Raw genomic sequence first — 26,868 nt, forward strand, 5'->3', positions numbered from 1 at the left:
TCGCAAAAAGTGACGTTCCCATGGAGATAGGGGCTTGTAAATCTGCCCCAAAAATTGTTAGTAATTCGAGTTTTTCTTTTGTGTACACCTGTGTTTATTTTGTTCGAATTACTTTTTTAATGTTTAAAATTTAAATCCTACAAATTGCTTGCGGGTCCCCGGATTCCGGTGGTGACTCAATGGGGGTCCACAGGAGTGAAAAGTTTGGGAACCACTGGGTTAGACAATATGTCCTTATCAATGAGCTCTCTGCATGCGAAGCACTATCACGTTTCTGTTATGGTATTGTGTAAGGGAAAAAAAACGCGCCAAAACCGACAAAATGGCGAGAGGTGCATGTATGTAATGTGTTGGATCGTTCGCAAATCAGTGTTGGGTTCAGAGAGTGAGTCGTTTCTAAGTAAGGGAGTGTTATATCTATGCTTGCTCGTCGTAAACAAAGAGGCACCATGTTCAGACCCCCTCTTTCCCCATTCCATCGGTCGTTCGATCATCACTCAAGTCGTACAAAAACATCTCTCTTATCGAGTCAACGCGTGCAACGTATAGCCTGTCGAGTTGTACACATTTGGTCATACACGCGTGCATTCATATCACCCAAAGTCGTCATGTCCTCAGGGGCAGTCCCCATGGATAATGTATCATTTTTCCCCGCGGAACCATGGCTCGTTGCTTAGGTCTTCTCCATACCTTAGTCGATGTTCCGATGTGACCTGCAGTGAGAAGGGGAACAAGAGGGGTTGGGGGCAGCGTTTTAAGACACATCCGCGCGCATAAACCCAAAAAGGTTTTTACTTACCGCGTACTCGACCTATCTCCCCGGGGTGCAGTCCCTTCCATCTCGGCGTTTTAAGCCTAGAGGGACTGGTAGTGCGGGGGGCATAATCATTGATGGACTGTACATTGCATAGATCGTCCACGTGTGGTATTGCGGATCTTGTGTGGGGGGGGGTCTTCGACACAAAAGGGTATTAAGTGTAGGGTGGGGTTGAACTCGTGTTCTCCTTCGAGGAGGCGGGGCGGTCTACAGTGGTACCGGGTCTGGTTTAGGGACATCTGAAACAATTTCCCTGAGATATGTGGCATACAAGGTAAAACAGAACACCGGGACCTTTATCGATTGCCTTATGTTGCACAAAAGAAAAAAATACACGTAACAGACTTGGATCATTTACATTTTCACTATTTCTGGGCACTTTGCTTTTTGACCTTTCAGTAACCGACTTGCTTTATTTCGCCTGTATTTTACGTAGATCGGAAACAATGGCTATGTATTCGAACTAACCAATCCAAGAGCTACTATTATATTTGGTTTTCCCAAAATCTTTATTCAAAAATGATGACGTACAAATGCAGGCATACAACCACGTAAGTGATGACGCACAAATGCAGGCCTAAAACCACGTGGGCCAGCCACGGAGCAAAAAGGGGCTGTACATGAGGGCATTTTTATCTGAGGAAAACATAACTGAGTCGGTGGTCATTTTATTTCATCAAGGTACGATAAGTGCAATAGAATCATATCGAAAATTCATTGTGGGCAAGTACCATCAGTGTTGAAAAATCGACCTTTCAATAATACTGTAATTAATGATGCGTCAGAACTTAATATCAATTCATTGTCCGAATGTTCAAGCAATACTCATCCCCTCCCGCCATGTGCTTCAAGAACTGCATCCATATTTCATGATCTCAAGTCTGAGCATCCGGAACACAACGGGGAATTGCGAGTTTCGTTTATACCGGCGCCATTTTGGGTGGGGTCAGGCGGGCCCAAGTATAGTCAAAATGTCTCCACCAACTCGGGGTTGGACCAGAATCTCTTTCGGCAGTCCAGAAGTTCCGCTAAGGGGCAACAGAAGGGACCGGAACCATCGATCAAAGAAAAGGGAGGGGCAACAATCTTTCCTACCGGGTCATACTGATGTTCTACCGGAACCGATCGAATCAGTAGTCTGCAGGATTTTTGGTCATTCAAACTGAGGCTGGCGTCAGCATGACAGCGCCAACGTCTCGTGGCTACGCTTTGGTCGTTCTGCGGGCAATCATGGCAGTCCTTTCCCATCGGGGGCGGTCGGAGGCCCGCGGAGGCCGAGGGCCCTCCGCAGCTCTCGTAGAATCTTCAAAGTTGAGGAGAACGCCTCTGGACAGGGGCCCATTTTCTGGTTAACAGGCGACCAGGCCAACTTTTCACGCCAGGCCCATTCTTGCAAAGTCGACCGCCATTTTTAGGAGATCTGCAACCACCGGCAGTCACTGGGGTGCAAGAGCAGATGGACTCCAGCCTGTCGGGCGAAGCATCGTTGCACCGCCACAGTGGACGAGACCCTGCTGGGTGAGTGGAGCGTCGCTGCACCGCAAGAGTGGACGAGTCCTTTGCCGGGTGCGTGGAGTGTCCCTATACCACCACAGTGGACGAGTCCTTTGCCGGGTGCGTGGAGCGTCCCTATACCGCCACAGTGGACGAACCCTTTGTCGGGTGCGTGGAGCGTTGAGGGTGCAGTTGAGGGGCCTCCACCTGGGGAGGCGGGAGATGCTCGTCCGCGCCGCCTCTCCCTCCCAGTGCACCCCACGGCGTCTTGCTGACATTTGTTATGGCCGGACCAGGCGATGAAGAGAGGGGGGGGGGTCGGAGGCATATGCAAGACATCCCCCCCTCGTGGCCTGCAAGGCGCCAAAAGAGGAAGGGAATGGGAAGACAACTACATCTCGGGTCAGGCCCATGCCTTCTCCGGCCGATGGCGGCCGGCCGCTCTTTGCCACGGCCCCAGGAACGGATCCCTTGGTTCATCCTGGGGACAGGCCTTGGCGCGTGGTGTCGCCTCCGGACTATTCGCGTAATGGTTCTCCACCCCAGGCCGTGGCCGACGGCTTTTGTAGACTTTCTGACGCTCAAAAACCCTACTAGAAAGCAGCCAAAAAGTAGCCCAACATTGCTACTTTGGGGAAGGAGGGACAGGGACGGTGTCAAGTAGACGGCGAAATGCATTGTGGGTTTGTTGCTGCGGCCGTTTGTCATGTAAATAGTTGTTTTAATATATTTTTGTTCAAGAATAAAAACGTTTTAACCTGTTATTTTGCTGTCGTGTGGTATATTTCTAATATTTGTCGCTCTGATGTCGTTTCCCCTCCCAAATGTAACATGTGATTGTAATCTACAGCCGGACATTCCGACAGGACATGAGAGCAAAAGGGGGGGGGGTCAGATCTGAAGTTGGGCAGGCGATAAGATCACGTTTTGCTATGTGGGGTCGGGGGGGGTACATCCACGAGACCTAGGTTTATGACATGGGTCTGGGTCGAGAGGCTAGGTGTAGCCGGGGGGGGGGTGTCATCAGAAGAGAGGAAGGATGTTCCTGGGAGGAAAGCAGGGGTGTCGGTCGGATCTAGGGGTGTGAAGGTCTTAATTAATCACCGCTACTCTAGTGTGAGGCGAGGTCCAACTGTAGGGAGCAATAAACTGCATCTGTTGGACTAGGTGATGACCTGGGATCAGGCCGGGCAATCGGGCAGGGAGGAAGATGTTACCAAAAGGGCCTGCTCTATGAATGAGATGAAAAGGGTGTGGGGGGTTCCGCACGGGATGTGGCTCGGAAGCAGAGCCGCGCTGGAGGTGCGTTTTAGGGCCCAAGTAGGAGAGGCCGGGGGCTGTCGGGACGCGGGGGGGGGAGAGAGAAAGAGAGATGTAGCCTATTGGCAGTGATCAGAGAGGAAATGGCACACAAAATGGCTGCTATCTATGTTCGTGATGGGGCCTAAAAGGGGGCAAGATGGCGGGGCCACTGTGCCGTGACTTTCGCTTTAACTCCAACAGTGGTGAGGGTGAACACAAATGAACGCCACTTATGTACATATACATTTTCATTTTCCACACCACATGAAACCTGCGTCAGGTTTCATATAGGCGTTTTGTTGCAGGGTGGGCATTCATTTGCATGAAAGCCCTGTAAAACTAACACAGTGAAATTTAGAAGATTTCACTGAGTCAGCTTTATAGCATTGCTGAATCAAATCCTTACGCCTGTTTGAAACAGGCATAAGAAGTGATGCACCATGCAATGTGTGGCTTGCTCCTGTGCATTGCAGTAGACATGTCGCGCTTACGACGTGATTCCTGCAATGTGCTGCTTTTGCGGCACAGATGCGTGACGCATCTGTGTTGTTTTTGCTCAATGGTGCTCCACATTGTAAATGCAGCACACCATGGGTGGCAGAGCAGCGGTGCACATTAACTGGTGCATCTCTGGGGATGCGCCAGTTAACGTAAATCTGCCCCTTTACATTTAAGTATGAGCAGGGGACACAGAGTTGGTGAGGCTTATCCAAGGTTAAAAAGAGATGAGTCCTGTTCACTGAAAACTTGGACATAGGCCTCACCTCGTCAGCATCGCTAGACATGGCTAAATAATAGCTGCAAAATGTTACTCTTGTTAAACAATTTTACTATTATAGTCTCTGAGATTTGTCTCTTACTCTGCAATATCTCATTGTTGTTCTCTTTGTTTAAAGATAACGACAACATCAACCATGAGTGATAATGAGCAATCCGTTGATCTCGATCTTATCGTTGAACTTGTCATTGAAACGTCAGTGGAAGTGGATCCCTTAGATGATTTAAATCCTGAGGATGATAAAGAACATGATGAGGATGCCGATTTGTCAGAATTGTATGACATAGGGTGGGAAGCTGACGTGCTTCAGCCTATGGAACTATAAACATTTATTTTTAAAATTTACTGGAAATAAAAAGTAAAAATGTAAACCGTTTCATTTAAAATTAAACATAACTTGAAAAACAGGTTATGTGTAGTGTCTTTAATAAAATAGTCAAATATGCTCATAAAAATATTTCTAAACCAATGAAAAGTTTTATTAACAAGTCACATGACCTGTTATGCTTACGTTACGCGCTCCGCGCCCCGCCCCGGATTGCTTCCTGGAAGCTGCGCTTCGCGCCTCGGAGCACTTCCGGGTGCGCTAACGCGGCGTGTCATATGACGCATTATGCAACAACGCGATACGATACGACGTTGGGGCTCCACCGGAACTGATTGAATTGGTAGTCTACAGTGTTTCTGGAAGTTTCAGACTGAAGCTGGCGTCAGCATGAGAGCACCCCGTGGCTACGTCGTGGCCATTCTGCGAGCAATCATGGCAGAAGCTCCCCACCGGAACTCTGCGGGAGTCGGGGGCCCCGGTGACTCTTGTAGAATCTTCAAGGCTGATGGGACGCTTTTGGGAATGGGGCCCATGCCGTAGCAGTCAAGCGTCCGAGTTCCAGGGTTGTCTAGAGCCATCCTTGCAGGCCAGGCCCAAGTCTGTGGAGCCGACCGCCATTTCCTGAGCTCCGTGGCAGCCGCCAGTCGCTGTACCGCAAGAGTGGGTGCAATTCAGCCGGATGGCGGGTGAGACGCTGTAATAGCAAGAGCAGGCGTAATTGAGCTGGCCGAGCGAGGCAATGTGCCGCAGGAGCGGGCGCAACTCATCTTGTCGAGTGAGGCGCTGGGGTGCAGCTGAGAAACCTCCACCTGGGGAGGTGGGGGAGGCTCGTTCGCGCCGCCTCTCCCTTCCAGTGCACCCCACGCCGTCTCCTGGCGCAGGTATATGTGATGGTTGGACCAGGGCACCGCAGGACGTGTCTTCAGGTCAAACGGATTGTGGGACAAGGTCCAGAATGGAAAAGTCACCAAAAGGCTAAAAGTTCCGCCGGACCCCGGGAGCCGGCCGCCTATGTCGAGTGAAGTGCTGGGGCGCAGCTGAGAAATCTCCACCTGGGGAGGTGGGGGAGGCTCGTTCGCGCCGCCTCTCCCTTCCAGTGCACCCCACGCCGTCTCCTGGCGCAGGTATATGTGATGGTTGGACCAGGGCACCGCAGGACGTGTCTTTAGGGGTGTAGCTGAGAAACCTCCACCTGGGGAGGTGGGGGAGGCTCGTTCGCGCCGCCTCTCCCTTCCAGTGCACCCTACGCCGTCTCCTGGCGCAGGTATATGTGATGGTTGGACCAGGGCACCGCAGGATGTGTCTTTAGGTCAAACCCTCAAGTATGGCACCCAACATCCAGGACTTATGCCATTTGTGGATGGCAGTGACATCGAAGAATCTCAGGGACCAAGCATATCCAGAGTCTTCCCCGGGGTATTTGCACAAAGGTCCTCCACCCCTAGGCCGCCAGCTATGCTACCTTGACAGGAACAGTGTCATGCATTTGGATCGATGTTGCAGCAGGCTGCCATGTAAATAGTTATTTAATGAAACGTTTTACCCTGTTACTTTGTTGGTGTGTTGTATATATTTATAATATTTGCATTGGGTTTGTCGTTATTTTGGGCGGGGTGGGCGGCGGAGCAAATTCACTGAAACAACCATAGGTTATAGACCATATATAGTTAGGAATTAGCATTTAGAAACCCTTGAAAAATCACTGAAAAAACCATAGGTTATAGACCATATATAGTTAAATATCTCAAGTCCATCTGTGCACTCGATGGAGATACAGGTCGTCGATCAGAAAATGTGCTGGCCACCTCTAATGGTAATAGCGTGACCAGGGCTTTTGTCGATGCCTCTGCAAATTGCACAGGGTGCACTTGTTTGACATGCCGCACCATGGTATGTATGGAAAAGGAATATTTTTTTGTTGGATTTCCTCTTGAGAGAAACGAGTCACATATCGTGCAGGTTACTTTTGGTGCATTTACTTTCTTTTGATCTATAGGATAAGTGAAAAATTGCCAGATGAAAGATTCTTTTTTTCTTCTTAAAGGTAGTCGATCATTTTGTTCAGATTCGGAAGATGAATGAGATACGGTAGCCATTTCACCAAAGTCTTCCGAAAAATGTAGGACGTTGTTCTCTCTTGAGAGTAGAAAAGATAATGAGAGAAGTGGGTGGAGTGCTGCGTGTAAATTCCAGAATAGAAACTAGTAAGAACCAATTGGAAGTGTTGTTTTCATGTTGCAGCAGGCTGCCATGTAAATAGTTATTTAATAAAACGTTTTACCCTGTTACTTTGCTGGTGTGTTGTATTTATTTAAAATATTTGCATAGGGTTTGTCGTTATTTTGGGCGGGGTGGGCGGCGGCGCCGAGCTATGTTGCAGCCATCATGGCGTCGAGCTCGGTTTCTCTCACTAGTTTCATATTTCTCATGAGGGGTTGTTCCTAATGTTTCTATTTTAGCGAGGTCAAAAAGAGATCCTATCAGTGGCCTACTGATTTTGCTCGATTCCTTTTGTTTTCTCTAACGATTTTTAAGTTAAAGTTTGCTAGTACGATACAGCGGCTAGTCCGCATTTTATATATATGTCTTTTTTATTAGGGGTGTCCTCCGGTGGAGTCGGACGATCTACCTCTAATAAACGGTAAGTGTTCCTCTGAAGGAATGCGTCTTGAAAGTGGCTGACTGTAATGTATGATATTTCACTCAGTGACTTTCAGGCCCATGCTGTTTCAAAAGTGTGCATGTGTTTGAAGCAGGCGTAGGTATTGACGCAGCATAGAAACTACTAAGAACCAATTGGAAGTGTTGTTTTCAAGTCACATGACTTCACATGCGCGTCTCAGGACGTGTACGCGGTGATAGTATCTGGTCACGTACGCCATTTGGAAGTAGCGGTCTAATTCAGTGAAGTTTCAAAACGTGAAAAGGAGTAAATCCAAACACATCCGGATTTAATATATCTTCTGAGCTTGATTCAAGCATACAATTGTTAAAGTATAAAACCTTTTATATATTTTTTTAAAAATACCAAGGTGTGTACATTCGGTCACGCACGAAAGTTTAAAAAGACATTCGGCTCCATTTAATGAAAATTTTCATAATAATAAAAAAGAAGCCTAGGTTTAGTGTTTTTGACGTAGTATAAGTTCTTTGATGGGTCTATGAAGAAATTTAATAAGTTGCAATTGTAAAGTTTTCACGAAATATATAGGCGGGTGCGCGCACACGGTCGCGCACGAACGAAAGCCAAAAAAGCGGAGATAACCCCCCTTTATAATATGCTGCTGGAGCTCTTTTTGGTAGAATGAGTTAGTTCTGAAAATAACTTTTGTTTTTTTAAACACGTTTTATGTTGTTTTTGATTTTTTAAACTTGCAACAACATTTTCATGTGTGACACAGGATCGAAATGAAATGAAGAAATGTATCTTTTCTCGGGGCATTTATGACTCTCAATTTTTAGTTTAGTAAGAATGAGGCTCTGCTCTCCGTACAGAAAAATTTCTCCACACTCGTTGCATTTCATGTGCACCTTTGCAAGATATGGTCTCAAGTCCATCACAGCACTCGATGGAGATACAGGTCGTCCACCAGAAGATGTGCTGGCCACCTCTGATGGTAATAGCGTGGCCAGGGCTCTTGTCGATGCCTTTGCAAATTCCACAGGGTGCACTTGTTTGACATGCCGCACCATGGTATTTATGGAAAAGGAATATTTTTTTCTTGGATTTCCTCTTGAGAGAACCGAATTGCATATCGTGCAGGTAACTTTTGGCGCATTTACTTTCTTTTGTTCTTCAGGATAAGTGAAAAATTGCCAAATAAAAGATTCCTTTTTTCTTTTTAAAGGTAGTCGCTCATTTCCTTCAGATTCGGAAGATGAATGCGGGGCGGCAGCCATTTCAGCAAAGTCTTCCGAAGGGTGTTTAACGTCGTTCTCTTTTGAGAGTAGAAAAGATAGTGAGGGAAGTGGGTGGAGTGCTCCGTGTAAATTGCAGAATAGAAACTACTAAGAACCAATTGGAAGTGTTGTTTTCAAGTCACATGACTTCACATGCGCGTCTCAGGACGTGTACGCAGTGATAGTATCTGGTCACGTACGCCATTTGGAAGTAGCGGTCTAATTCAGCGAAGTTTCAAAACGTGAAAAGGAGTAAATCCAAACATATCCGGATTTAATATATCTTCTGAGCTCGATTCAAGCATACAATTGTTAAAGTATAAAACCTTTTATATATTTTTTTTAAATACCAAGGTGTGTACATTCGGTCACGCACGAAAGTTTATAAAGACATTCGGCTCCATTTAATGAAAATTTTCATAATATTAAAAAAGAAGCCTAGGTTTAGTCTCTTTGACGTAGTATAAGTTCTTTGATGGGTCAATGAAGAAATTCAATAAGTTCAGATTGCAAAGTTTTCACGAAATATATAGGTGGGTGCGCGCACACGGTCGCGCACGAAAGCCTGGAAATGTGCTATCCATTTTATTGAGAACTGTTGCCGAGAGTGCGCACACCAGGTCGCGCACGAAAGTTTAGAAAGACTATTTTTATTTACAGACAAATTTTAATGCGTTCAAAAAAAGGCAAGGTACAGACTTTCTAATTCTGTATCGCTTTACAAGGAGTCTCTATGCAACTTGAACAGTGAAGAAAACGGCTTGTTTCCGAAAAAAATATTTCCAGAACTTTATTGACAAAAGTATAGGTTGTATACACGAGATATTTCTGAATTAGCATTTTAAAAACCAATGAAATTCACTGAAAAAACCATAGGTTTTACACACGTTATAGTTAGGAAGTAGCATTTACAAAACCTATGAAATTCACTGAAAAAACCATAGGTTTGACACCAGTTATAGTTAGCTGCAAATTTTACTGATATAAAACCAATGAAATTCCACGTTATAGTTAGTTGGACTCACTATAACTTGCGCGTGTAATGCACTGCTGATGACATCACATATTACATCACTCATGACATGGTCAGTGACATCACTCATGAGATCACTGATGACACCATCCTTGTGACAGAGTAACAGATCTCCTTTCAGTGTAATGTAACCCTTGAAAAACATTCAAAAAAAGAAAAAAGAAACTAAAATTTTCCAAAAAAAAGAGATATCCATACCAGTTACAACCAATTCAGTAATTCCACCATCTATATACACACCCACTCATTCACCAACAGTTCTATATAGTCACTCATACATATACTCACTCATCATATGAAGTGATACACCTATACTTCCTGTTACACACCGACAGTCATCCAAAAGTTGCTCACACACATACTCACACATGCAAATAAACTATTGAACATCCATTTTTTCGCATACAGAGCAATACATACACTACCCCCTTACTTCTATTGAAAATTACACATATTTATTCTCTTAAACAATCACTTTTCGAAACACATACTTATGTAAACAGGAACTTTTACAATCTCTTACTCTCACATATACTCACTTATATGCATCAATATTCACATATTCTAGATTTAAACATATGTAGTTACTGTTTAAAACACTAGTGAGACAGTCATTTACTCACTAACATACACATATACACACTATTCAACCATACAGTCCTGCACATATGTAGTCTTCAAAATACATACAAAAAAAGAGTCTGTCACTCATGCATCAATGTTGTAAGTAATTCCCACACTAAACAATACAAACACTCATACTGATACTAATAAAACATCTAATAACCCATGTACATACACATGTACCTACTCACCAACCCATGCAGCTACTTATACACAAAGTGAAACACTAATACATATATTTAAAAATTTAAACATTATTCACTAATATTTATTTTTCAGAAAGACACACATTCACTGGATGGTGTCATGAGTGATGTGATGTCATCAGCAGTGCATTACACGCGCAAGTTATAGTGAGTCCAACTAACTATAACGTGGAATTTCATTGGTTTTATATCAGTAAAATTTGCAGCTAACTATAACTGGTGTCAAACCTATGGTTTTTTCAGTGAATTTCATAGGTTTTGTAAATGCTACTTCCTAACTATAAAGTGTGTAAACCTATGGTTTTTTCAGTGAATATATATATATATATATATATATATATATATATATATATATATATATATATATATATATTACCTACTGGCGGTCGCCAGTAGGTATATATAGTTAGGATTTTTTCTCTATGGGATTTTTGAAAATTCTATGTCTAATAACTTTGGCGTTTGTGGACGGAATTGGCTGAAATTTTCAGGAAAATGGAACATTTTGTTTCTGAGCAGCCCCTGAAAATTTGGGGGGGTTTCGTCAAGGGGGGGCCAAGAAAAAAGGGGGGTCCCAAAACGTGTTTTTAACATTGAGTTTTCCATAGGGCGGTTGGCCTCACTTTTAGCCCGAACGGCTGAATGGATTTGCACGAAACTTGGCAAAATTGTAGGGACTGGTAGCCCGATGTGCCTTTGCTAGGTCTCAATATATGTGCTCCAGTGGATTTTGAGAAATTCACGTTCAAAAAAAGATATATATCTGTAACAGCGGACCGGGCAGCGTTCCAGTTCGCGTACTTTTCGCGGTACGGAGCTTTGTGAAGCGAAGCTGATTGGTTCTCCGGCGTCTGTAAACATTCCAAACAGTCCGTAGCGGCCGCCATCTTGTCTCTCGGTAGGATCGAGAGACAAGAGGAGGCCAAAGCGAAGGGGCAAATGACCATAAGGGGGCATAGTAGATCCTCGCTGACCCCCTAGGTTTGATGTGGAGGTTTTAAAAGGGCCCCGCGGGGCAAAAAAAAAAAATAATAATAATAATCGAACGGCTGAATGGATTTGCACGAAACTTGGCAAAATATTAGGGACTGGTAGCCCGATGTGCCTTTGCTAGGTTTCAATATATGTGCTCCAGTGGATTTTGAGAAATTAACGTTCAAAAAAAGATATATATCTGTAACAGCGCTCCGCTTCGCGTACTTTTCGCGTTACGGAGCTTTGCGAAGGTAATTGGTTCTCCGGCGTCTGTAAACATTCCAAACAGTCCGTAGCGGCCGCCATCTTGTCTCTCGGTAGGATCGAGAGACAAGAGGAGGCCAAAGCGAAGGGGCAAATGACCATAAGGGGGCATAGTAGATCCTCCCTGACCTCTTAGGTTTGATGTACCATTTTGCCAAGTTTGGTGTAATTCCGTTCAGCCATTCAGGCTGTAGACGTATCTAAATGTCCTATGGAAAATTGCATGGGGAAAACACATTTGAAAGTGTTGAAATTTAGAACCAATTAAAATGTTACTTTGGTTTTGTATTTGTGTGTGATGAAAGTTAATTGGTTATGTATATATCTAAAATGATAGGAAACCACAGCCATTTTGTGATACTACTGTCTGAGGTACATTTGTGAGGAATTTTTGGTGCTCAATTTCTGGTGTTTGGTTTACACAGTACTAACACTTCTCCTACTTTTAAAAAGGTGAGTTGTTAATTTGTAAGGGGAACTATGTTGTACACTTTAAGATAATTTGAAAAATGTTTTCTGTTATTTATTTACAGTCCTTCTGTTATACTAAATACTTGATAAAGTTAGTTTTATATTATGTATTACTAAAAACGATAAATGAAAGTGATTATTTTTTTCTGCAATTTACAGCAAGCAATTTCAAAATAAAATGGCTCACAATGAAGAGACCGTGGCAATTTCTTTTGAATTATCCACTACATTTATTGAAATTGACAGCACCAATAATGAAATATTCTCACAAGGAGGAGATGACTTGAATGATTTTTTTGATCAATCTCTTGATGGCAAATTTATCGAATGTTTGGAGACCATAGAGTTACAAGAATCATCATTGCAGACTTTTCATGAGGAGATTCCAGATGAGATGATTGAAGAGGAAATTCCTGATGAGGACATGTTACTAGTTCTTTCAAATTTTGAAAATTCAGAAGAATAAATTTATATTTAGAAATACAAAAATTGTTTGAGACATTATTCATTTTTATTTTTAATTAATGAGGTTCTAGCGAAGTGATTGTAATATAAAATGAGACTTATAGTATAGAGTGGAACATTTTTATGTTACATGGTAAGTTTACTCATATTTACTTCCCTTCTCCCACTATATTATCTCCAATGTGTATTTGACATCTCTTCTTCATCTCCGGCCTCCTTTCTCTCACTGTCTGTCTCTGTTGCATCTTATCGCTGCCATTTTGTGTAATTACAGAAGAGAGTAAAATAAAATAGTTCGGAACGTGAAAAGGGGGCAAAGTAGAGTACCCCTCACCCCCTAGGCCTTCTCAGGCGGTCCCAAAAGGATCAGTTTCTGCTTTCCTGAGAGATTATGGTATGAGTTCCATATACCACAATAACTTGCATTACAACATGCAAGATATCTATCTCCTATTACCAACTTTTGGAGATGTTCGCGCTAAGCGCGAATATCTCCAAAAACTAACACCTGCCCTGAGCAGTTCTTAGCCATGTTATCCAATGGGAGGTGGATAACATGGCTAAGAGCATTAGCTCGGTAATGCATGAATATCGCGGACTTTTTAGCGATATTCATGCATTGCGGCCGTTTTTTATCGCATTTGCGATAAACCTTGATAATAGCAAGGTTTATCTTCGATAATTTCTGACGATGCTTAGCGGTAAAAAAATTCGTTGCTAAGCATCGTTAGCGATAAATATCGCTTAACTTTGGCAATATGCACCAACGTCTGTTAACGTTCGATTCGAAGGAAATGAGGAAGTGTTGAAAAACATTGTCTGCGCCATCTTGCCTTTTTTGAAATGCCACACTTTTGTTGTGCACGGCAGCCATTTTAGATGCCTTGACCAGACCCACTCTCTGCACGCTGTCGATTCGTAGCATGGCTCCCCACCCTCGCAAGCATCTTCCCCAGGCACTGCTCACGCCCGCTCTCTGTCTTATGCATGGGCAATAAACCTCCCCCCATCTGCGCTGCTCTTCCCTGAGAATCACACTCTGTGCCCGCCCGACACCTCCCTTTCGCCCTATTCACTACCGCACCCTCTGACACTCCTCTTCTTCTGTGTCCGATTGTCCAGGCCGGTCCTAGGCTATCAGCTAGCCCTGCAGATGTAGTTTATGGCCCCAGCTGTAAAGAATCACCCCTCTTCAAAGGAGTTATAGTAGATCAAGGCCCACACCCGATGAGATCCGTCACACCACACGTGTTCATACTATCTGAAAACCATCCTGTATTGTGATTGGGGAGGGGACCGAGCCTGAAGCGGAAGATTCCAGGGATGACTCTTTGTACATCAAAGTTTTTACAATTATGTGTCACATTAAAAATATATAGCACTCCAACAAAGTAGTAGGAATATAAAACTTTAATAACTTATAAATATATACAACAAAACAAAAACAGTAAAAACATTTAAACAACGAAGAGACCGTGGCAATTTCTTTTGAATTATCCACTACATTTATTGAAATTGACAGCACCAATAATGAAATATTCTCACAAGGAGGAGATGACTTGAATGATTTTTTTGATCAATGTCTTGATGGCGAATTTATCGAATGTTTGGAGACCATAGAGTTACAAGAATCATCATTGCAGACTTTTCATGAGGAAATTCCTGATGAGATGATTGAAGAGGAAATTCCTGATGAGGACATGTTACTAGTTCTTTCAATTTATGAAAATTCAGAAGATGTTGCCTGGGTGCCGCACTGATTTGGGTATCCGGCGTGGGGCGTCCCGGGGGGTGGGTTGTCAGTAGCGGTCTGTTGTGCGAATAGTTCCAAGGCAGCAGAACGCGCTGAAATCTGGATGTCACGAAGGTGATGTCTAGTAAATTGCCGCCCAGCAAATAACGGCGTGGGGCGCCGCGGGGGGGAGGCAGTCCAAAGTTCCGTTAAAAGGGCAAAGGAAAGGATCGGTGGTTTGAACCATCAGTCAAAAAGGGGAGGGGGTGCAACAATTTTTCCTACCGGGTCACACTGTGCTTTCACCGGAACTGAGGTCTGCAGGATTCTAGTCATTCAAACTGAGGCTGGCGCCAGCATGGGAGCGCCGACGTCCCGCGGCTACAGTTTCGTCACTCCACGGGCGATCATGGCAGTCATTCCCCATCGGGGGTGTCTGCGGGGGTCGGGGACTCCCGCGGCTCCACTAGAATCTTCAAGGTCGTGGAGGACTACGGTGGTGGAGTCAACCAGTGACCGGGCCATTTCTTTATGCTGGGCCCGCTCTTGCCAGGTCGACCGCCATTTTGAGAGTTCGGTAGCTACTGGCGATCGCGGGGTCAAATGAGCGGACGGGCTCCACCCTGCCGGGCGAGACGTTGCAGCATCGCCACAGTGGAAGAACCCTTTTCCGGGCGCCTGGAGCGCTGAGGGTGCAGCTGGGAAGCCTCCACCTGGGGAGGCGGGAGAGGCCTGTTCGCACCGTCTCTCCCTCCCAGTGCACCCCACGGCGTCTCGCTTGAGATTTGTTATGGCCGGACCAGGCGATGAGGACAAGAGGGGGGGGGGGGGGTCGGAGGCATGTGCAAGACATCCCCCCCCCAGGGTTGTTGCAGCAATTATTCAAGAAAGAAGAAATGTCCCGTCCGTCTTTGGGCCGGACCTCCGGTGGATGGCGGCCGGACGCCCTTTGCTCTGGCCCCATGAACGGGTTCCTTGGCTCATCGGCTGCAGCCGGATCCCGTCGGCCCCAGCCCCCGGCCGTTGGTGGCCGGACCGGGAGAGAGTGTGGAGGGACAACCTGCAACTCTCAAGGGCCACCGCAGCCGGACTGGGAGAGAGAGGGGAGGGTCGAGGACACGGACATTCCCCCCCTGAAACTCTCCAGTGTTGTCAATCCCCCTGGCCGGGTCCCGCTGGCCTCGGCCTCTCCTCCGGCTACACCCTACGTGATGATCTCCTGGCCGAGGCGTGGCAGCAGGACCCGCCTTATATGTGTTGCTTCCGGCTGGGCGTAGCCGAAAACCTGTTGCCCTTTGGAAGTTTCTAGAATGGGGCGGATGTCTGCTGACTTCTATCTTTCCCAGTTTGCCGTTATTTGGCCGTGGCAGGCGGTGGGACAGACACGTTTTGGGGCAGTGAGGGGCGATGTTTTCAGGTTTCTTATTACGGGCTTACTTCTAACGTTTCTTGTTTCTAGGACAATAATAGGTTTTATCATTACGTATTGTTATCGTTTCTTTGTTTGTTATTTAATAAAAAGTTCATCAGTGGCCTACTGATTTTCGTTTTCCTATTCTTTTCTTTCCAGGTTGTTTCATGCTAAAGTTTCTGTTAACAGGATACAGTGATCACTTCGTTATTATTGCATATGTCCTTTTCACTAGGGGTGCTCTCTTGTCGGGCCAGATGACCTATCTCTAGTAAATGGTCCGGGTGAAACAGGTGCATCAATCAGTGGGGAGTAGATAGGCATGACAGATTACAACGGGGGAGAAAGGTCCGCATTACGTACCCTTTCACTACTTGCAAAGATTTTCCTACGTTTATTTGCAAACAGGGAATACCTCCAAAAAGAACTAATTCCCAAACAGTCAATGTTCGGACAATCAATCAATCAATGAGGAATGAAATAGGTACGACGTGTTAAAGGCTTGCGTTACCTACCCTTCACTATCTGCAAAGGGAGAGAGAATATTCCTATTCTTCCTCGTTTGCAGGCAGAGAAGATCCTTAAGAGAACCAACTTCGAACAATTCAATGCTCGATTCAAACAATCAACAAGGGGTACTGTGAACACAAATGAACGCCGCTTATGTACATACACATTGCTATTTTCAACAGGTTGTTCCTAATGTTTCTATTTTAGCGAGGTCAAAAAGAGATCCCATTAGTGGCCTACTGATTTTGCTCGATTCCTTTTGTTTTTTTACACGATTTTTCGCTATCTGCAAAGACTAAACAGAGTATTGCGACTCTGTGCTTGTTTGTAAATAGAGAATGAACCAAAGAGAACAATCAATCAAATGGAGAGAGAAGCAGGCACGACGGATTACAACGGGGGCAAAGGCCTGCGTTAACTACCCTTCACTACCTGCAAAGAGAGAGTACTCCTAATAGAAATGAGGGGTGGGGGGCAGCATTCAAAGCAGATCAGTGTGCATAAACACGAAAATGTTTTTACTTACCACGTACTTGACATTCGACAGCTTATGATATTTGCTATTAAAAAACCATTGAAATTCACTGAAAAAACCATAGGTTATAGACCATATATAGTTAGGAATTAGCATTTACAAAACCTTGAAAATTCACTGAAAAAACCATAAGTTATAGACCATATATAGTTAGGAATTAGCATTTACAAAACCTTGAAAATTCACTGAAAAAACCATAGGTTATAGACCATATATCGTTAGGAATTAGCATTTAAAAAACCTTATTTTACTCACACAAAACCATTGAAATTCCATATATAGTTAGTTGCACTAACTATATATCGCGCACCCGCAATCCACTGCTGATGATGTCACATATTACATCATTCATGACATGGTCAGTGACATCACTGATGACATCACTGATGACATCTCAAATGACATCACTGATGACATCACTGATGACATCTCAAATGACATCACTGATGACATCACATCACAACTGAATGAGTGGATGTATAAGTGTCTGAATGAAGGTTTTAGTAGGTGCGTGACTGACTGTATGAGTGAATGATTAAATGTGTCTCACTGAATGCATAGGTTAGTGACTAAACTGTCTTAATTTGTGCATCATTATGTCTGTTATTCTGTAAACTGCTGCATGTGTTGATCAGTAGCTATATGAGTAACTATATGGGTTATTGATTGATTGTCCAAGTATTTGTATGGGAGACTGAGTGTGTGTGTGGCTGGCTGGGAGATGTGTGACTCTGTGCAGATCAATGTGTTCTTGTATCAATGATTGTATAAGAGAGTAAGTATGTGTTAGAATATGTTTGAAAATGTAAGGTACTCTATGTTTAACTGTATAGATTAGAAAATGGAAGTGTGATTGATTCTTTACAGGACTGACTAGGTGTGTGAGTAACTCCAAGGATGAGTGGCAGAGTGTGAGTGTCTGTATAGGTGTATGAGTGCATATGATAGTGTTGTAAAGATGAGTGATTGTATGTATGAATGATTGTATGGGTGAATGAGTGAATGTGTGTGTAGACGTAGGAATCAGTGAGTGCGTATGTAGTAACTAGTATTGGTGTGTCAATTGTTTAAAAAATTATATTCTGTATTTAACACTGGGTGTAACAAAGGTTATATTAAAGTGTGAGGAGATGCATTGTATTGTCACATGAATGATATCATCAGTGATGTGACCATTGATGTCAAATGAGATGTCATCAGTGATGTCATTTGAGATGTCATCAGTTATGTCATTTGAGATGTTATCAGTGATGTCATTTGAGATGTTATCAGTGATGTCATCAGTGATGTCATTTGAGATGTCATCAGTGATGTCATCAGTGATGTCATTTGAGATGTCATCAGTGATGTCATCAGTGATGTCACTGACCATGTCATGAATGATGTAATATGTGACATCATCAGCAGTGGATTGCGGGTGCGCGATATATAGTTAGTGCAACTAACTATATATGGAATTTCAATGGTTTTGTGTGAGTAAAATAAGGTTTTTTAAATGCTAATTCCTAACGATATATGGTCTATAACCTATGGTTTTTTCAGTGAATTTTCAAGGTTTTGTAAATGCTAATTCCTAACTATATATGGTCTATAACCTATGGTTTTTTCAGTGAATATATATATATATATATATTCTTCCAAACAAGAAACAAACCCAATCCAGCTCCAGTGCGCAGCCAGGAAGTCCGGATACACCACAGCACAAACAGGGTCCAAGACTCGATTTCAGGTAAATTGAATTTTTATTTTCATAACACCATCGTGCAGACAAGGAGGACGGTCAACGCGTTTCGGCGATTGCCTTCAACTGGACCAATATATAATATATGTATCTATATAGTAATTACCTACTGGCGGTCGCCAGTAGGTAGTTATAGTCGGGACCTAGTTTTCATAGGAAAAGCGTTTTTTGATTTGCCAATAACTTTAGCACCGTTTAACGAACCTTCACAAAATGTTTAAAACCAATGGGGCGGTCAGGCCAGCTGCTGTGTTGAAAGTTTCGGGGTGATTCGTTAAGTGGGGCAGAGAAAAAAGTGGGTCTCAAAACGTGTTTTCTCCGTGTTCATTTCCTTTGGAAACTTTAGACACGGCTACAGACCGAACTGCTGGACAGAATTACAACAAATGTGGCATAAAGGTAGCTCTCGGTTCAGAAAGCACGCTTTTTGTTAAATGGTGTAAATCAATTAATCAGTTCCTGAGAAATGTAAACAGTTCTCAAATATACAAGTGAGGAAGAGGAGGATCCACAAACCCTCCCGACCTCGTGCCTCCGATCTGATTGGCTGCCAACACTTCAAACCAGGAAGTTTTGCCAGCAATCTTGTGACTCAGTTGAACCGATTCACGAGATAAAAGGTAAAAAAATTTAAAAAGGGGTCAGAGTAGAAACACCTGGTCAGAGACCTAGCTCCTAGCTCCTGCAGTGCTGCTGTAGTGCCGCTGCCTCTGCCCCTTCACCTCGCTGCCTGGTAGGTGTTTCAGGGCTTCCTCCACAGGTAGGCTCCTGCCTGCGCCTCATCCCTTGTGGTCCAGTGGGAGAGCCTTGCTCTTGTGCTGGTCCACTGTTGTCTGTCTTCGTGTTGTGCCTGTTATCTATTTTCGTCTGTCTATTTCTGTCCTTCTGTGTTTTATTTTTTGTCTTTTATTTTTTTATCTTGCCCCCTGTCTTTATTACCCTTCCTGTTTATTTCCTTTCCTGTTTTGTCCTCCTTGCCCATTTTTTTCGCTGCTGCCCCCGCAGTCCCTCCCCCTGCCAGTTTCATGCTCCTGCCTCCCAGCTGCACTTCCCTCCCCCTTCCCCTATTTAATGGCGGATGCTAAGCAGCCAAGCCGTTGGTGCTCCAAAAGCAGGCCCGTCTGCTTCTGCCAACGGTCCAACCGCGACCAGCGCCAGGGACCCTGGTTCTCCAACCACCCACCTCTATGACTCAGCTGCCCTCCGCGCACTCAACTCCAGAAGGAACAACAACTGCCAGCTGTTGACGCTGAATACCACCCATGGCCAGTTTTCCTTGCGACACTGCCGACATTCCTTCACCATCCTCTTGTCTCCCATGTCCACCGCACCGGACGCCAACACCACTGAAGGCCTGAAGTACATCCTCCTCAATGTGCTCTCCCTGCACAGACATGTCATAGAGATCTGGGACCTCCTCGACACCTTCTCGCCAGACGTCGCCTTCCTCACGGAAACCAGGACCAATGCCTCCTTCACCTCCAACATCGCCACTGCCATCCCAGACGGATACAATATCCTGAAAAAGGACCGCCCCAACTGCCTGGGAGGAGGACTCACCATTGAAGACAAGATCTCCCTCCAACTCTCCACCTCCAGCATGAGCGACTGCCCCTCCACCACCGAATACCTCCACTTCCAGATCCAGACCAGCCCCAGAACAACACTGCGTGGCACCCTCACCTACAGAACCCCTGGACCCTGAACCTCATTCACCACCACCATCTCTGACCTTCGCCCGGAACCTCGGCATCATACTTGACTCCCCCCTCACCATGACCCGCCAGATCAATGCCATCACCTCCACCTCCTTCATCACCCTCTGCATCCTTTGCAGGACCTATAAATGGATCACCCTGAATCCAGAAAGACTGTCACCCACGCACTCATAACAAGCAGACTGAACTACGGAATGCCCTCTATGCGGGAATCAACAAGACCCTGCTGGGCAAACTCCAGACCATTCAGAACACGGCAGCCAGACTCGTCCTTGGCGTCCCACGACATGATCACATCACCCAACACCTGCGAGACTTCCACTGGCTCCCCGTCGAGAAGAGAGTAACCTTCAAGCTACTCACACACGCCTGCAAATCTCTCCACAACACCGGACTCAAATACCTCAATGAAAGAGTCTTCTTCCAAGTACCCAAGAGAAACCTCCGCTCCACCATCCTCACCTTAGCAGAAACCCTGCACATCTACAGAACCTGAGCGGGTGGAAGAGCATTCTCCTATGTCACAGCAAAGGCCTGGAATGAGCGCCCGCTCAAAATCAGATGCTTCCCCAAGCTGCACACCTTCAGGAAGAGCCTCAAGATCTGGCTCTTCAGCTGACTCGGAGCTGCACCCTTCCCCAGCGCCTTGTTACCTTCATGGGTGAGTGGAGTGCTTTACAATTCCCTGATTGCTTGATTGAAACACCCTGACACTCTAGACCTGCTCAAGGGGTCCCACAGGGACCACCAGGGCATTTTTTGAAACATTTTGGCAGGATTAATTGTGCATCCCTGAATCGGGCAGAAAAAAAAACGAAGTGTGGGCTCCCACGCTTTGTTTCACTTAAGCCCCCCGGTAGGCCAGGCCCCAGGGGAAATGAAAACATTAGTTACAGCCCCGGGGACAGCCGCCTCCCTGGGGTTTATTTATTTAATGTGGGGGGCTATGAGGCCCCCCTGCAGCCCCAGGGACCTCCCTGGTGCTATAATGATTGTAAAAAGTGTGAGGGGGCTCCTGCCCCCCCAAACATTCGTAGTGACCATCATATCCATGGGGCTATGTATTTTAAATGCAGCGTTCCATGTGGCCCCCTACTGCCCCAGCGACCGCCACCTCTCCGGAGCTATTTAGGCTCCTGCCCCCCACGCAGACCTGGGGACCGCCATCTTCCCGAAGCTATGTTTCAAATAATGTGTGGGAGGCTGAAGCCCCCCCACACAGCCAAGTGGTCCACCACCTCCCCGGGGGTACTTTCAAAATTGGAGGGGGGGCGTGTGGCCCCCATCCTGGAGCCATAAATTGCCCTGGGGAACGACACCCCCCAGGGCCGGCAACAACAATGTCCTAGGGTGCCCACCATCAGTGATGTCATTTGAGATATAATCAGTGATGTCATCAGTGATGTCGCTGACCACGTCATAAGTGATGTAATATGTGACGTCATCAGCAGTACATTGCAGTTAACCATAACGGCTGGATTTCTCTGGTTTTGTACGAGTGAAATGTCAGCCTAACTATAACGTTCATGTAACCTGTGTTTTTTCTGTGAATTTTTATGGTTTTTTAAATGCTAATTCCTAACTATAACATCCCTGAAACCTGCGTTTTTTTCCAGTGAATATATATATATACACATACATACACACACGTACACCCACACACCCACACACACACACACATATATATATATATATCCTCATGAAATTTTCAAAACCAATAGGCCAGTCTCTTCAGCTGCTGTCTTGAAAGTTTTGGTGTGATCCGTCAAGCAGGGGCTGAGAAAAGAGGGGGTCCCAAAACGCTTTTCTCCATGTTAATTTCCATAGGAAACTTTAGACATGGCTGCAGCCTGAATTGCTGAAAGGACTTCCATCTAATTTGGCAAAAAGGTAGCTCTTGGTCCAGAAAGCACTCTTTTTGTTAAATGGTGTAAATCTGTTCAGTAGTTATTGAGAAATGTAAAGATTTCTCAGATATACAACTGTGGCCGTGGTGGATCCGTAAACCTTTCTGACCTCGTGCTTGAGATCTGATTGGCTGCCAACACTTCAAACCAAGAAGTGTTGGCAGCCATCTTGTGACTTGGTTGAACCGAGTCACAAGCAAAAAACGTAAAACAAAAATAAAAGGGGGCAGAGTGGAAACACACTGACGCCCTAGGCCTATTCCGGGGTCCCACAGGGACCCCCAGGGCCAATATAAAATGCATTTTTTTCCAGCGAGAATCACGAAGGATCCGTGAATCCAGCCAAAAATGTCAATAAAACGAAGTGCGGGCTCCCATGCTTCATTTAATTAGGACCCCGGGTGGGCCAGGTCCCGGGGACAATAAAAAATAACTGGGGACTGCCACCACCCGGGGCTAATTGTTTAAAATGTCCCCACTGCAGCCTGGGGACCACCACCTCCCCAGGGCTATTTTTACTTATAATGTGTGGGGGGACTCCAGCCCTTCCATGCAGCCACCTCCCTGGGGCTGATATCATTAAATGCAGGGGACCATGCGCTCCTCGGGTTTCCCGGGGACCACCACCTCCCAGGCCTACTTTGAAGATGGGAGGGTGCCACACGTCCCCCCTCCTGGAGCTGTAGATGCCCCTGGGGACCACCGCCCCCCAGGGCTGGCTCCAGCAATGTCTTGGGGTGCCCACCCCGGGGACATTGCAGTTTTCTATTGCTTGGCGGGAGCACTGCTCCTGCCAAGCCATAGCAAACTCTACTCCGGTGCATGCAGTGGAGCAGAATTGCTTTTGGAGGGAGGGAGCTGCCTGTTTGCAGGTCCCTCTTTCCAAAAGCAATGCTGGCTCCCGCAGGAGGCGGAGAGCTGGCAGGGACCACGAGGGCCTTGAGGCTCACCCCGCAAACCCCTATGATTTGGCCATGCTCTGGGGAATGGTGTCCCCGGGGCAATATCACCCGGAGATGGGGTCAGCACTGGCCCCCCCTTCTAATAAAAAAAATTAAATAATGAAAGCCTGGCCCCGGGGGATAGGTCCCCTGGTTGAAATAGGCCTGGGGAAGGTGGCCCTTGTGGCCCAGCTCCCAATAAAAAAATAAAGGGAAGGCCCTCATTGGATGTGGTCCCTGGTGACAAAAGTGGCCCAGGGAAGAGGGGGCCAAGTGGCTACCCTTCCTTTATGTTAAAAAATATATTTTTTAAAGGAATAGGCCAGGCCCCGGGGGATGGTGTCTCCAGAACCGTAATCGTCCCAGGGAGGGAGGCCATGTGGCCTCCCTCCCAATTTCCCCCAAAAAAGAGTGGCCCTTGGGGATGGGTCCCCATGGCTGAAATCAGCCAAGGGATGGGTGCTTACGCAGCCCCCCTTTCCTAAAAAAAGTTTAAAAATAAAAAATTCAGCAAGTCACCAGAGGTCACGCCCCCTTCACCACCACCTGGCGCAATAATGGTTGAGAAATGAAATGCCCTTTAATGCTGAGGGCCTTTGGGGGCCAGCAAGCCCTCTTGTAACCTCCAGTAAGTCCCAGAGAGCGGGATTGCTGAGAGGACTTGAAGGCCACACTCCCTTTCTACACCAATCTAAAAACACCCCCCCTGGCGGGCTTCTAGTTGGGGAATGAATTCCACTTCACTTCTGAGGACCTCAGGACTACTTCCCCCAACCAGTAGTGCGTTTGCAGACTAGTGTAGAAAGGGGGCGTGGTCTCTGACAACCTCTCAGCAATCCAGCTGTGCGGGTGTTGCTGGTGGTGGCAGGAGGGGTTGTTGGCCACCAAGGAATCTCAAGAGCCAAGGGGACTTCATCCCCCAACTAGTAGTGCACCATGAGGTGCGTTTGCAGAGTGGTGGAGAAAGGGGGTGGGCCCCAGTAGTGCGTTTGCAGACTAGTGTAGAAAGGGGGCGTGGTCTTTGACAACCTCTCAGCAATCCAGCTGTGCAGATGTTGCTGGTGGTGGCAGGAGGGGTTGTTGGCCACCAAGGACTCTCAAGAGCCAAGGGGACTTCATACCCCAACTAGTAGTGCACCATGAGGTGCGTTTGCGGAGTGGTGGAGAAAGGGGGTGGGCCACCGAACATCTCTCAGCAAACCCACTGTGTGGGACTTACTGGAGTTAACAGGAGGAGTAGTTGTCCCATGAGGACCCTCAATAGGTAAGGGACTTCATCCCCCTACTAGTAGGGCACCATAATGTGCGTTTACACAGTAGTGGAGAAAGAGGGGTGGCCTCCTATCAGGTCTCAGTAATCCTGCTGTGCTGGAGGTAAAAGGATGGGTAGTTTGCCCACGAGGACGTCCTTGGGGGCCAACTACCCCTCCTGTGATCTCCAATAATTCCAACACAGAGGGATTGCTAAGTGGTCTTCACAGGCCACGCCTCCTTTCTTTACCACTCTGCAAACGAGGTTGGTGGTGCACTACTGGTTGGGGGATGAAGCCTACTTTACTCCTGAGGGACCTTGGGGGGCACAAAACCCTCCTGGTACATCCTGTGTGTCCTACACAGTGGGATTCCTGAGAACTGATAGGAGGCTCATCCCCCTCCACCACTCTGCAAATATGACTACTAGTTAAAAAAACCTTAGGAATTCAGTGAAAAAAAACAAAGGCTACAGGGATGTTATAGTTAACAAATAGAATTTAGAAAACCTTAGAAAGTCACTAAGAAACTAAAGGTTACTGGGACGTCATAGTTAGGAAATAGAATTAATAAAACACATGGTCCCTGGTGTGGAAGATGGCAGACGACCTATAAACGTGGAGCGGTTGGGGAAAATATTAAGGGTCTTGCAGCATGTTTACAGGTCCCAGTATGAAGCAAAGCTTTCAGCCTCACTTACACTATGGCCTTTTATAGGACCTTTTACATCTCAAAATTGGTGGCGTCTTCAAAGAAAAGACGGGGCTAGAGGTGCCAGATATGCTCCTTGATGTAGGGACTTTCAATCTGAGGGTCAGGAGGTCAAAGATAGACCAGCTAGGGAAAGGCACATGGGTGAAATTACACACGACCCGGACACCTCGTATTTCCCAATGGTGTTGGCAAGGGATTTCCTCATAGGGTGACCAGTGGTAGCCTCAACAGGGCTGCTAGTACACATGAATGGGGCGCCAATGTCTCAATATCAGTTCACCCGGGTGTTTAGACACGCGCTGGCCCACCTGGGACTCAGCACAGTTTAGCTCCCATTCATTTCGCATCAGGCGGCCACTATAGCGGCAGGAATGGGTCTGACAGCAGAGGCAATCAAAAGGGTGGGACGATGGCGCTTAGCATGTTTTGAGCGGTAAGTGTGGCCAAATCTGATATAGATAGAGGTATGATGCTGAGGAGCCCACTAGCCATGGTCATAACCGCAATTCTCTCTTTTACAGTTGATTAGCCCAGGCCAGTGCACGTATGTCGGTGCGGGCATTCCTTTATTCGCAGAGCAGAACAACAATTCTGCGGTTCCAGTCTGGAGAAGGCCCAGGGGGGCTCAGGTTTATGCACTATTGGGTGGGTATGGGAAGGTTTAGATTGAAGGACCTGTTTGGGCAGCTCGAACAAGCTAATGAAACAGAAGTAGTCCCCAGGCTGGTCATTTTGGTCATTAACGCAGGTGGGAATTATATGATTCTGCTAGGCAGGCGAGGGGTGAGAGAGGCCTAGTTCGCAGCCATGTCAAGGATAAGAAAATACTTGCTGACAACCTCAATCCTGTGGTCGGAGGTCCTTTGGCGGGCTGTATGGGCAGGGGGGCATCAGGTAGGGCCATAAATGAGTTGGTTAAAAAGTTGAACCATTTGGTGCAAAGAATCTTAGTAGGTTACACCATGGGTGCAATTTGGCACAACTTACTCCAGCTAAGGAAAAGGGAGCTATTCCATCAGGATGGGGTGTATCTGTCGGGCAAGGTACAGGAGCTTTTTATCTAGACTATACTGGAGGCAATTGCCGAGCACAGTCAGCGATAGGGCGCGGGAGGGCGAGTGCGCCAGGGAGCTTCTCACCTGTGGTGGGCCGTGACAGTTAACAATGAGTGGGGTTGCACAAAAATGAAGGTTCCGTGACTGGATAAACCCCAGGAGGGGGTAGGATTGTTGTGTACACTGGGCAGGTGGGGAGGGAGGACTGACCTGCTGGTGGTCCTGGCCTCTCCTGCCCTAACCCGGGACGTATGGACTGACTACAACATTGAGGAGGCTGCCTGTATTAACGCACCCCAGTTGGCAGGTGCACTGTGCGTTGCCCTGGATTTTAAGTAGTGCAACCGCTTACTGTGGCACGCTGGGATCTTCTGGCACAATGTGCGCAGCAGAGGGGGACTGGATGGGCAAAGAAGGCATGGTCATGTTCAAGATCAAGTTTAATGTTGTACCTATTTGCCTTAATGCCCTTTACCTGTTGATGCTGCTAAAGTGTGTTTTGGTAAATATTACATATATACAAGTATAGGATACTTCTCCTTTCGTATTAGTTTCTGGTTTGAATAACCTGGTTGGATGTGAATAAAAGGCTACACCTTGGACAACATAACCCGAATCTAAGCTTTCTTTGGGACAGCCATGCAGTAAGGAAGTAAGGGGGAGTCTGGGAGGGGTGAACGGCACGTTGTGCACGTA

Source organism: Lissotriton helveticus, chromosome 2_1 (assembly GCF_964261635.1).
Source record: "Lissotriton helveticus chromosome 2_1, aLisHel1.1, whole genome shotgun sequence".
Taxonomy (NCBI): Eukaryota; Metazoa; Chordata; class Amphibia; order Caudata; family Salamandridae; genus Lissotriton; species Lissotriton helveticus.